Genomic DNA, 13,404 nt, shown 5'->3' on the forward strand with positions numbered 1-13,404 from the left:
AAAGGAGTGTGTCAAGGCTGGATATTGTCACCTTGCTTATTTAACTTATATGCAGAATACATCATGAGGAACACTGGGCTGGAAGAAGCACAAGCTGGAATCAAGATTCTGGGAGAAATATCAATAATCTCAGATATGCAGATGACACTACCCTTATGGCAGAAAGTGAAGAGGAACTCAAAAGCCTCTTGATGAAAGTGAAAGAGGAGAGTGAAAAGGTTAGCTTGAAGCTCAACATTCAGAAAACAAAGATCATGGCATCTGGTCCCATCACTTCATGGGAAATAGATGAAAAAAAAGTGGAAACAGTGTCAGACTTTATTTTTTTGGGCTCCAGAATCACTGCAGATGCTGATTGCAGCCATGAAATTAAAAGACGCTTACTCCTTGGAAGGAAAGTTATGACCACCCTTGATAATATATTAAAAAGCAGAGACATTACTTTGCCAACCAAGGTCTATCTAGTCAAGGCTATGGTTTTGACTAGATAGCCTTGGACTATCTAGTTGGACTGTGAGAGTTGGACTGTGAAGAAAGCTGATTGCCGAAGAATTGATGCTTTTCAACTGTGGTGTTGGAGAAGACTCTTGAGAGTCCCGTGTACAGCAAGGAGATCCAACCAGTCCATTCTAAGAGAGATCGATCCTGGGTGTTCATTGGAAGGACTGATGCTAAAGCTGAAACTGCAATACTTTGGCCACCTCAAGCGACGACTTGACTCACTGGAAAAGACTCTGATGCTGGGAAAGGTTGGGGGCGGGAGGAGAAGGGGATGACCAAGCATGAGATGGCTGGATGGCATCACAGCCTCTGTGGACACGAGTTTGAGTGAACTCTGGGAGTTGGTGATGGACAGGGAGGCCTGGCGTGCTGTGGTTCATGGGGTAGCGGAGAGTCGGACATGACTGAGCGACTGAACTGAACTGAACTGAATACACATAAACAAAACATTTCATTCAAAAATAGCAGCATATACAAGTTCACAAAGAAAAATTTCCAGGATAGATCACATACTATGTCACAAAACAAGTCTCAATAAACTTAAGAAGACTTAAATCATTTCAAGCATCTTTTCTAAGATGGTATGAGACTAGAAATTGAATACAAGGAAAAAAAATGCCAAAAACACAAACATGTGGAGTCTAAACAATATGTTCAGTTCATTCTCAGTCGTGTCCGACTCTTTGCGATCCCATGAATCACAGCACGCCAGGCCTCCCTGTCCATCACCAACTTCCAGTTCACTCAAACTCATGTCCATCGAGTCGGTGATGCCATCCAGCCATCTCATTCTCTGTCGTCCCCGTCTTCTCCCACCCCCAATCCCTCCCAGCATCAGAGTCTTTTCCAGTGAGTCAACTCATCGCATGAGGTGGCCAAAGTATTGGAGTTTCAGTTTTAGCATCAGTCCTTCCAATGAACACCCAGCATTGATCTCCTCTAGAATGGACTGGTTGGATCTCCTTGCAGTCCAAGGGACTCTCAAGAGTATTCTCCAACCACAGTTCAAAACCATCAATTCTTCAGTGCTCAGCTTTGTTTAAGAAATGTTTAAAGGCAAGTTAACACAAACTGTTCAAAAAATCGAAGAAAAAGGAACACTTCTGAACTCATTCTACTAGGCCAGGATTACCCTGATATCAGAAGCAGACAAAAGTATCACAAAAAAAGAAAATTACAAGCCAATATCACTGATGAACATTGATGCAAAAATCGTCAACAAAATATAAGCAAACTGTGTTCAACAAAGCATTAACAGAATCATATACCACAACCACCTGAGATTTATCTCAAGAACAAAAAGGGGGTTTAATATCTGCAAATCAATCAATGTGAAAACACTGTATAAACATATTGAAAGATAAAAATCATATGACCAATCTCAATAGACATAGGAAAAGTTGCTGACAAAATTCAACATCCATTTATGATAAAAATCTCTCAACAAAGAAGGTATAGAGGGAATACACCTCAATGTAATAAAGGCAATGTGTGACAAATCCACAGCCAAGATTATACTCAATGCTGCAAAGCTGAAAGCATTCCCTCTAAGATCAGGAGTAAGGCAAGGATATCAACTCTCACCACTTTTATTCAATATGGTCCTGAGAGGCCTAGGGACAGCAATAAGACAAGAAAAAGAAATTAAAAGGGTCCAAATTGGAAAGGAAGAAGTAAGACTGTCATTCTTCTCAGATTACATGAAGCAATATGTAGAAAATTCTAAAGATGTTATCAAAAAACTACTAGAATAAAGGAATTCAGTTAAATTGCAGGATACAAAATAAACACACAGAAATCTTTGTGTTTCTATACACTTATAACGAACTATCAGAGAGTGAAGTTAAGAAACAATCCCATTTAAAATTGCATCAAAAGAATAAAATACCAAGGAATAAATCTTACCAAAGAGGTGAGAGACTTGTACATTGAAAACTATGAGATAGGGATGAAAGAAACTGAAGACCACACAAACAAATGTAAATGCATACACGTCTATGGACTGGAAGAATTAATATTGTTAAAATGACCATACTACCAAGGCATTCTACAGATTCAATACAATTCCTATCAAAATTCCAGTGGTACTTTTCATGGAACTAGAACAAATAATTCTAAAATTTGCATGGAATCACAAAGACCCTGAATAACTGCAACAACTTTGAGAAAGAAAATGCTGGAAGTATAATATTCCCTGATAAAAAGCTACAGTAATGAAACCAACATGGTGTTATCTCAGAAACAGACACATAAATCAACTGGTACAATATAAAGGGCACAGAAATAAATCCATGCTTATATGATCGACTAACATGACAAAGAAGGCAAGAATATACAAGTTTCTTTGATAAATGGTACTGGGAAAATTGGCAAGCTACATGTAAAAGAATCAAACTGGACTACTTTCTTACATGATAAAATAAACACAAAATGGATTTAAAGACTTAAATGTAACACTCAAACACATTAAAAAAAAACTGGAAGAAAACATAGGCAATATGCTCTTTGACATTAGTCTTGACAATATGTTTTAAAAATCTTTCTGGGACAAAAACAATTATAAACAAATGAAACTATATCAAACTAAAAGCTTTTACACAGCGAGATAAACTGTAAACAAAATGAAAAGACAGCTTATTAAATGGGAGAATATATTTGCAAACAATGTATGTATTGAGGGGTCAATGTACAAAACATACAAAGAACTCGTACAATAGAATTAAAAAATGGGCAGAGGACCTTAACAGACATTTTTGCCAAGAAAATAGTTCAGATGGCCAAGGGTCACATGAAAACATGCTCAGCATCACTATCAGCAAGATGTATGTTAAAACCAAAAATTAGATAACACCTTATACCTGTCAGAATGTCTATCATCAAAAAGACAGCAAATAATAAGCATTGGAGAGGATGTGAAGAAAAGAGAACACTGTGCACCATTTGTGGGACTGTAAATCGGTACAGTCACTGTGGAAAACAGCACTGGAAGTTCTTCAAAAAATTAAAAACAGAAATGTCATATGACCCAGCAATTGCACTTCTGGGTATTTCTCTGATGAAAACAAAAACACTAATTCATAAAGATATATGCATCCCCGTGTTATTTCAGCATTTATTTTTATATAACCAAGATATAAAGCTAAACTTTCTATATGCCTATAGGGTGATATTTAGAGTTCCAAACATTTCTGGAAATTATAGGATTTATTTATTTAACAGTTAGTTGGTTGGTTTTCATTTCTTTACATTCAAAATTCTTTACCTGGATCTTTTCTCTTATAATTTGTACATGTGAACATATCAAGTCAGATCATTTCATTCCAATCACCATTATAAACAGGTGCACCAGGTGCTCTAACATTTTGTTCAGATATGTTCCAGAATGGTGTTGTGTGTAATGATCCATCAGATACTGGGCTTGACCAGAGGGCTGGAACTGGGAAATAGTCAACGCAGGAAGCCTGCAGAAAGATCAAAGAAGGATATACCCCAAAGTATCTGCTGTTTCTCCTTTAAGCCCCTTGTCCTCTGCCTCCTTTCTTCCACTGCCTGCCCCTCCTCACGAAGGCTGGCTGCTAGATAAGGACGTGCGTTCTTGGCAAACACGCAGTCTCCTCTATTCCATATGAGTGATATCCAGCAGGTTCTTCCTTTCCCGCAATTCCTTTGTCCCACAGCTTGTACAGATTCCTAAAAATTCCACTAAGTCCCTCTATTGACAGACAGACAACTCCAAAATTTCCTTAACATATATCATCCAAATTTTTAAGCTGTTTTCTACCAAAGGATTTTAAAATACCTTAATGGAGACCTAGAAATGCAACATAGTATGGATTGTAGTCAGTGAAGTCAGCTCTTCCAAGAAAAAATTAAGCAGCTTTTGCAATTAAAGTGACTACACCATGAAACACAGGTTGCAAATATCTTTGCAAACCTAATCCAGAAAGCTATCATACCTGTCTTTACATACATGAAGAAATTCCAGAATTAGAACTCAACCTGTGAATACAGGGGTAAAGAATGATGAGTTGGAGAAAACAGTATTTATTTGCCATGCCACAGTTTCTGACAAGCAGGATTGGACCACAGAGACATCATTTTTAATATTTGCTAAAGATGTAAGTTTAAAATACTACCATGTTTTTCCTCTCTGTTTTATTAATAAATGGTTTAGGACTGTAGTCGACAATGTTTTCTATTATATATTTGCTATATTTTGGAAAAAGAAAATTCTTGGCAAATAACTATTTAAAATCAACCAAAAATCACAAATCGAGGCTTACTATACATTTACCAATAATTTCTGCTCTCAGAAGGAAACAAAATATAGTAAGAGGCTTTTAATAACATGGGTAGCTTAGACAGTAAAAAATTTGCCTTCAGTGTGGGAGACCTGGGTTTGATCTTGGGTTTGGAAGATCCACAGGAGGAGGGCATGGCTACCCACCCCCGTATTCTTGCCTGGAGAATCCTCATGGGCAGAGGAGCCTGGCGGGCTACAGTACATGGGGTCAGACACGACTGAGTGACTAAGCACACACAGTAACATAAATTTCTCCTTAGAATGTATAATGTAAAATTCTTAAAATATAAACACAACTGCCATTTTGAATTCCAAATAATCTTCACTCTTGTGTTACCTGGAGCATAAATATTTTGGGCAATTTTCTTTCAAACTCTAACCATTAAGAGGCAATAAATATACCTAATATTTCTGGAAACAGCAATAAGTTGAGGGTGAATTAAAAGGAACAAAATGGCACATAGTTCAACTTTCATTGTCATTAATATGAAGTATGTATTAACACACATGACACTAACCAGCCCTGAGAGCATGCTTTGACATTAAATTAGAGATTTTAAAGGCAGCTGTGGATGAAAGGTGATAGCAAATAAAGATAGTAATAATGTGGATAAAACTGTGCTTGAGTTTATCATTACATTGATGGATGGATTCTATTTTTGCTGGGAACATTCATAACACTACTTCTCTCTAAATAGTATAGGAAAAGAATTCTATAGCTGTGTACTAGTGATTCTTAAAGTTTAGCATGCATCAGTGTCTCTTGAGGACTTGTTAAAACAGATCCATGGGTTGTACTCTCAGAGAATTAATTCAGTAGCTGATGCTGCTCATCCAGCAACCCAGTTATATCTACCACTATAGATGATACCCAAAGACCACCTACTTCATCCTTCTGCCCTGTTCAAGAGGTGCTGAACAAACCATGAGTCAGGAACCATGGCTACCAGATGCTAACTCTTATCAATATACCATGAATGCTCTAATTTCAAAAGCCGCTCAGAGAAAGGGGAGGGAATGAGTCATGGGTCAGGAGCCTCAGGAGTAAAATGAAGGAGAATCTTAAAAGTGTCCTCTGGTCATAGGAACAGGTACAAAGAATCTGTCACTGAGAGTTATACCTTTCAAAACACAACACAGGCCCTGCGTGTTGCTGTTTCAGGGAAACAGTTATTGTCGGTGCTACTGTGGGTGAAACAGTTTCCCAGCGCTGCCGAAACTAAGATGAGAAGAGACTGAACATCCCAGAGAGTTGGAAGCTGAGCAAAGGAAGGGCACGGGGTAATGTTGGGTGGAGATTCATCTAAGTCTCCAGCACCTGGTTGTTGGTACACAAGACATTCAGTACAAGTTGAATAGAATTAAATGAGTGAAAGGTTGCCTTTGGTTTTTTCTTGAAACATTGTATGATGTTGGGAAAATCACTTCATCTACTTCAGTCCATTTAAAAAAAATTATAAATGTGGTCTGACAGTGTAGGATATTTTGAGAATGAAATGAGATCATAAATGTATCTGTCTTCAGAAATAAGCCTAAAAGACAAAAATTAGAGTGATGTTTCTGTTAATCTTTTCAAAGATTCCCAGATATTAGTATTTCTGTAACCAAAACAATGCCAGATTTCTCATCCGTATGCTTCTCATCATATGCTTCAATAAACAATGTTAGAATAACATATCCATTCCCACCATCTTTTAGGAATGGGACTCCTCAAAGGTACTTGCATTAAAAAATTTAAATGTGCTTTATAAACAGTTTTTATTTTCCCTAAAATTTTTAAACTCGGTATCAAATGAATTGTAGGACATTCAAGTCTTAATTTCTTTGTTCCTTCTTGATTTTTCAGTCACATTAGTATTGCTGATTATTCACTACTTGAAATTCTCTCCTCGCACTTACACCAGCTGTGTACCATTCTTCCTCTGAGGTCTCTCCTTTGTCTCTTTCACAGTTGTGAAACAGACCATGTGAAAAACTGACCATTCTTTCAGAGTTCCTCTCCTAGTTTTCCTTCCGCCACCCACTCTTTAATGCAGTTTCTGAACTTTTGTCCTTAGACAGCTGTAGCTCTCATTCTGTATACTGTTCTTGGCAATCTTATCCTGTTATGGGCTAAATGTTTCTGTCCCCTCATCTCCAAAATCATATGTTTAAGCCCTAACCCCTCAGTTCAGTCATTCAGGTGTGTTCGATTCTTTGTGACCCCGTGGACTGCAGCATGCCAGGCTTTCCTATCCATCACCAACTCCTGAAGCTTACTCAAACTCATGTTCATTGTGTCAGTGATATCATACAAATATCTCACCCTCGGTCGTCCCCTTCTCCTCCTGCCTTCAGTCGTACCCAGCATCAGGGTCTTTTCAAATGAGTCAGTTCTTCGCATCAGGTGGCCAAAGTATGGGAGTTTCAGTTTCAACATCAGTCCTTCCAATGAACACTCAGGACTGATCTCCTTTAGGATGGACTGGTTGGATCTCCTCACAGTCCAAGGGACTCTCAAGAGTCTTCTCCAACACCACAGTTCAAAAGCATCAATTCTTCGGCCCTCAGCTTTCTTCACAGTCCACCTCTCACATCCATACATGACTACTGGAAAACCCATAGCTTTGACTAGACAGACCTTTGTTGGTAATGTCTCTGCTTTTTAATATGCTGTCTAGGTTGGTCATAGCTTTTCTTCAAGGAGCGAGCATCTTTAATTTCATGGCTTCAGTCAACAGCTGCAGTGATTTTGAAGCCCCCCAAGATAAAGTCCGTCACTGTTTCCTTTGTTTCCCCATCTATTTGCCATGAAGTGATGGGACCCGATGCCATGATCTTAGTTTTCTGAATGTTGAGCTTTAAGCCAACTTTTCATTCTCCTCTTTCATTTTCCTCAAGAGGCTCTTTAGTTTGTATTCACTTTCTGCCATGAGGGTGGTATCATCTGCATATCTGAGGTTACTGATGTTTTTCCTGGCAATCTTGATTCCGGCTTGTGCTTCATCCAGCCTGGCATTTCGCATGATGTGCTCTGCATATAAGTTAAATAAGCAGGGTGACAGTATACAGCCTTGATGTACTCCTGTCCCTATTTCTAACTGTTGCTTCTAACAGTTCTAACTTTGCTTCTTGACCTGCATACAGATTTCTCAGAAGGCAGGGCAGGTGGTCTGGTATTCTCATCTGTTTCAGAATTTTCCACAGTTTGTTGTGATCCACACAGTCAAAGGCTTTGGCATAGTCAATAAAGCAAAAGTAGATGTTTTTTGGAACTCTCTTGCTTTTTCAATGATCCAACGGATGTTGGCAATTTGATCTCTGGCTCCTCTGCCTTTTCTAAATCCAGTTTTAAAATCTGGAATTTCATGGTTCATGTATTCCTGAAGGCTGGCTTGGAGAATTTTGAGCATTACTTTGCTAGCATGTGAGATAAGTGCAATTGTGCAGAGATTTGAACATTCTCTGGCATTTTCTTTCTTTGGGAATGGAATGAAAACTGACCTTTTCCAGGCCTGTTTCCTGGCCACTGCTTAGTTTTCTAGATTTTTCTGGCATATTGAGTGCAGCACTTTTACAGCATCATCTTTTAAAATAGCTCAACTAGAATTCTGTCACCTCTACATGCTTTGTTTTTAGTGATGCTTCCGAAGGCCCACTTGAATTCATATCCAGGATGTCTGGCGCTAGGTGAATGATCACACCATCGTGGTTATCTGGGTCATGAAGATCTTTTTTGTATAGTTCTGTGTATTCTTGCCACCTCTTCTTAATATATTCTCCTTCTGTTAGGTCCATACCATTTCTGTCCTTTATTATGATTTATTTAGCTTTATTTGGAGATGAGGACTCTGATTAAGGCTGAATGAGGTTAGGACAATGAGACCTAATCCAATGAGATCGGTGCCCCTGTGGAATAGACACCAGAGATGGCACTCTCTATCCAGAAGAGGCCTGCATACACCCAGGAAAAGCCATGTGAGGACATAGTCGAAAGCTCGGAAGAGAGCCCTTCACAGAAACTGAAGTTCAGTTCAGTTCAGTTCAGTTCAGTCGCTCAGTCGTGACCGACTCTTTGCGACCCCATGAATCACAGCACGCCAGGCCTCCCTGTCCATTACCAACTCCCGGAGTTCACTCAAACTCATGTCCATTGAGTCGGTGATGCCATCCAGCCATCTCATTCTCTGTCGTCCCCATCTCCTCCCGCCCCCAATTCTTAGCACCTTAATTTTGAACTTCTCAGCCTCTAGAACTGTGAAAAAATAAATCTATATTGTTTTTCGTCCATTCTGTCTGTGATTTTGTAATCACAGTCTGAATAGACTAAGGCACCACCCATGGCTCTAACACTCATACCTATACTGGTGAACAACCAATTCTCCAGTCTAAACTCCAGGTGAGTATTTAGTCATTTATTTACAAGTCCTGAGTGATGAACAAGCAGCTCATGCTCTACATATGTAGACAGAATTCATTTCTCTCCCCTTAAACCTGTACATCTGCCTGTGTTAGTGATCTGTGTGACCTATTTATTGTCACTTATTCTGTCACCTAGGGCTTCCTTGGTGGCTCAGGTGGTAAGAATCCACCTGCAATGCAGGAGGCCTGGGTTCCATCCCTGGTTTGGGAAGAGCCTCTGGAGAAGGGAATGGTTACCCACTCGTTTTCTTGCCTGGAAAATCCCATGGACAGATGAGCCTAGCAGGCTACAGTCCATGGGATTGCAAAGAGTCAGACACAACTGAGTGACTAAGTACATATTCTATCACTTAAGCAAGAAAATTGGGAATTATTCTTTCTTACGTCTTCCCTCTTCTATGATCCTTGAAGGCAAAAACCACGTATGGGGCCTACTTATCTCTAGAATTAGAATAAATACCTGTCAGTCCATAGGCACTTAAATGTGACTAGATTAATTAATAACTGGGTACACTCTGCCACTTTGTCCACTTTAAAACCTATATGTTTGATCGATTCAAACTTACTATGTACCATTTCTGATGCCCCGTGGAAGCAAACTACAGCATCTTCTTATCTTTCACCAAGCATTCGTCTCTGCTAAACTCTCTCCAGATACACTGTAATCCCACCAGTTTTATAGCATGAAAGTTTAAACTCATAACTGTCCCTAAATTTTAGTCTTATGTTTCTCCTTTGGACTTGCCACCTCCCCTTTTATTTTATTTTTCAGGCTTAGACTCTCTAAAGTTTTTATCATGGAAACCAAACTTTAGCTATTTCTATTCTTGGCATTTTACAGAAATTATTTCATTCTATCTCTGGTTTCGAGCACTCTTACTTGAACAGTCTTACTCCCATGCTCTTTGAGGTGAGGATGGATATATTTAGTAGTTATTTACTTAGTATTTCCTATGGGCTTAGTGCTAAGCATTTTACATAGAACATTGTATTCATTTCTCCTATTAATCCTATAAGGATATAGTTATTATACTCATGAGAAAATGAAAGTTTAGGGAAATTACATAACTTAGTCAGGTCATACAGCTAATAAGTGACAGAACACTGATTAGAATCAAGCCAGTCTTAAGCATTATGCTTTAAAACACAATGAATTTGACATTTGTCGGTTGTCATTTTAGTGGATCGAATCTGAGCATCAGAAGTATAATGTGAACCCAGTAGAGAGTACAGTTGTCAAAGCTGTTTAAGGTACCTGTGTCATACCTGTTCATAGGTTGATTGCTCAGCTGTTCTGCAGTGATCATTAAAATGCACCAAGAGCAGGAGCAAAAAGAATATTAGTTCTGTGAGTTCATGTAGAACACAAAGTGCAATTTTTCAAAGAAATAGAAGAGACTGTCTCTATCAGAAGTGATTTAAAAAGCTTAATCACCCTTGGGCATTGCATAGTGCTTCCCTTGATGTCTTCAAAAGGAATGTCATGGGCTGAGTCTTCTGTCCTAAGTACAGCTGTGGAACATATAAAATAATTTGCCTGCCGTAAAAAGCCCTGGTTTGTAATTGCAAATGTAATGGATTAACCAAATGCCACACACATGACTCTTAAAGGAGTCCATTTAAAATAATAACCTATTTAGGAATAATCACTTAAAGTGTACCCTCTCTAAGCTTCTCCTGGAGGAAGGACACTTAAATTAGTTTAACAAGAGTGTTGTAAAAGGAAAATTTACAAACTGCTTGCTTTATCACTGTCTTTTACAGTTGGCTGTTCCAGCAAATGTATCAATGTTATTAGGTTAATTTTGTTCTTTATCTTAACATATTTAATAAGAGGAAATGAAATTGTGTCTTAAAGAGATATTCATTTCTCTTTAGTCAAACTTGGAAGTAACTGTGCAGGGTGGTTTCTCTGAGGGTCAAGACCTTGAAGAAGGCCAAAGGGACACTCTGGAATGCCATGGAGAGGTGAGTTGAGGGACCAGTAACAAAATTTTTTTCCTTTCCTATGAGCAACCATGTATTTGATGTCTGATTGTCAGTTACCTTTACTCTGTTAATAACTCCTTCTCCTCTGCCCCTCTATCACCCTTCTACCATCTGATTAGCAAATTAAAGAATACAATGTTGAACAATGAGTTTTACATGTATACATGGATTACATGTAAAGAGCTTGAAGAAACATACTAGGATACGTCATATAAAAGATTTGGGGGATTTAAAAATTATGTAGTTTTTTAATTTATGCTAAATCTTATTCAGTACAGTTCAGTTCAGTTCACTCGTTCTGTCGTGTCCGACTCATTGCAACCCCATGAATCACAGCACACCAGGCCTCCCTGTCCATCATCAACTCCCGGAGTTTACTCAAACTCATGTCCATCAAGTCGGTGATGCCATCCAGCCATCTCATTCTCTGTCGTCCCCTTCTCCTCCTGGCCCCAATCCCTCCCAGCATCAGAGTCTTTTCCAGTGAGTCAGCTCGTCGTATGAGTTGGCCAAAGTATTGGAGTTTCAGCTTTAGCATCAGTCCTTCCAATGAACCCAGGATTGATCTCCTTTAGAATGGACTGGTTGGATCTCCTTGAAGTCCAAGGGACTCTCAAGAGCCTTCTCCAACACCACAGTTCAAAAGCATCAATTCTTCAGTGCTCAGCTTTCTTCACAGTCCAACTCTCACATCCATACATTACCATGGGAAAAACCATAGCCTTGACTAGACGGATCTTTGCTGGCAAAGTAATGTCTCTGCTTTTTAATATGCTATCTAGGCTGGTCATAACTTTCCTTCCAAGGAGTAAGCGTCTTTTAATTTCATGGCTGCAATCAGCATCTGCAGTGATTTTGGAGCCCAAGAACGTAAAGTCAGCCACTGTTTCCACTGTTTTTCCATCTATTTCCCATGAAGTGATGGGACCAGATGCCATGATCTTTGTTTTCTGAATGTTGAGCTTCAAGCCAACCTTGTCACTCTCCTCTTTCACTTTCATCAAGAGGCTTTTGAGTTCCTCTTCACTTTCTGCCATAAGGGTGGTGTCATCTGCATATCTGAGGTGACTGATATTTCTCCTGGCAATCTTGATTCCAGCTTGTGCTTCTTCCAGCCCAGCGTTCCTCATGATGTACTCTGCATATAAGTTAGATAAGCAGGGTGACAATATACAACCTTGACGTACTCCTTTTCCTATTTGGAACCAGTCTGTTGTTCCACGTCCAGTTCTAACTGTTGCTTCCTGACCTGCATACAGGTTTCTCAAGAGGCAGGTCAGGTGGTCTGGTATTCCCATCTCTTTCAGAATGTTCCACAGTTTATTGTGATCCACACAGTCAAAGTCTTTGGCATAGTCAATGAAGCAGAAATAGATGTTTTTCTGGAACTCTCTTGCTTTCTCCATGATCCAGCGGAGGTTGACAATTTGATCTCTGGTGCCTCTGCCTTTTCTAAAACCTGCTTGAACATCTGGAAGTTCACGGTTGACATATTGCTGAAGCCTGGCTTGGAGAATTTTGAGCATGACTTTACTCGCGTGTGAGATGAGTGCAATTGTGTGGTAGTTTGAGCATTCTTTGGCATTGCCTTTCTTTGGGATTGGAATGAAGATTGACCTTTTCCAGTCCTGTGGCCACTGCTGAGTTTTCCAAATTTGCTGGCATATTGAGTGCAGCACTTTCACAGCATCATCTTTCAGTATTTGAAATAGCTCAACTGGAATTCATCACCTCCACTAGCTTTGTTAGTAGTGATGCTTTCTAAGGCCCACTTGACTTCACATTCCAGGATGTCTGGCTCTAGGTGAGGGTGAGTGATCACACCATCGTGATTATCTTGGTCGTGAAGATCTTTTTTGTACAGTTCTTCTGTGTATTCTTGCCAACTCTTCTTAATATCTTCTGCTTCTGTTAAATCTTAGTAAGAGTTAAATGTGTATATTCAGTTAAACGTGAGTTTGTCTCCATTAAGCACTCTCAATATAGGGCATATGCAAAATGATGAGACAAAATGGCTGATGGGGTGATGTAAAGATAGAGAATTTTTATTTTGTATTAAAATATTAAACAAAAATTTAAGGTCAAATAAATTAATTTTCAAGAACTTTTATATAGTGAGAAAATCATGTAAGGATCCTGTAAGTGGCACCAGGGTTTAATATGAGAGTTCTTCAACAGGGTTCCATGAAACCTCTCTCTATGCCCACAAA

The sequence above is a fragment of the Moschus berezovskii genome, chromosome 8 (assembly GCF_049115385.1).
Source record: "Moschus berezovskii isolate FMDL1 chromosome 8, NW_MosBer_1.0, whole genome shotgun sequence".
Taxonomy (NCBI): domain Eukaryota; kingdom Metazoa; phylum Chordata; class Mammalia; order Artiodactyla; family Moschidae; genus Moschus; species Moschus berezovskii.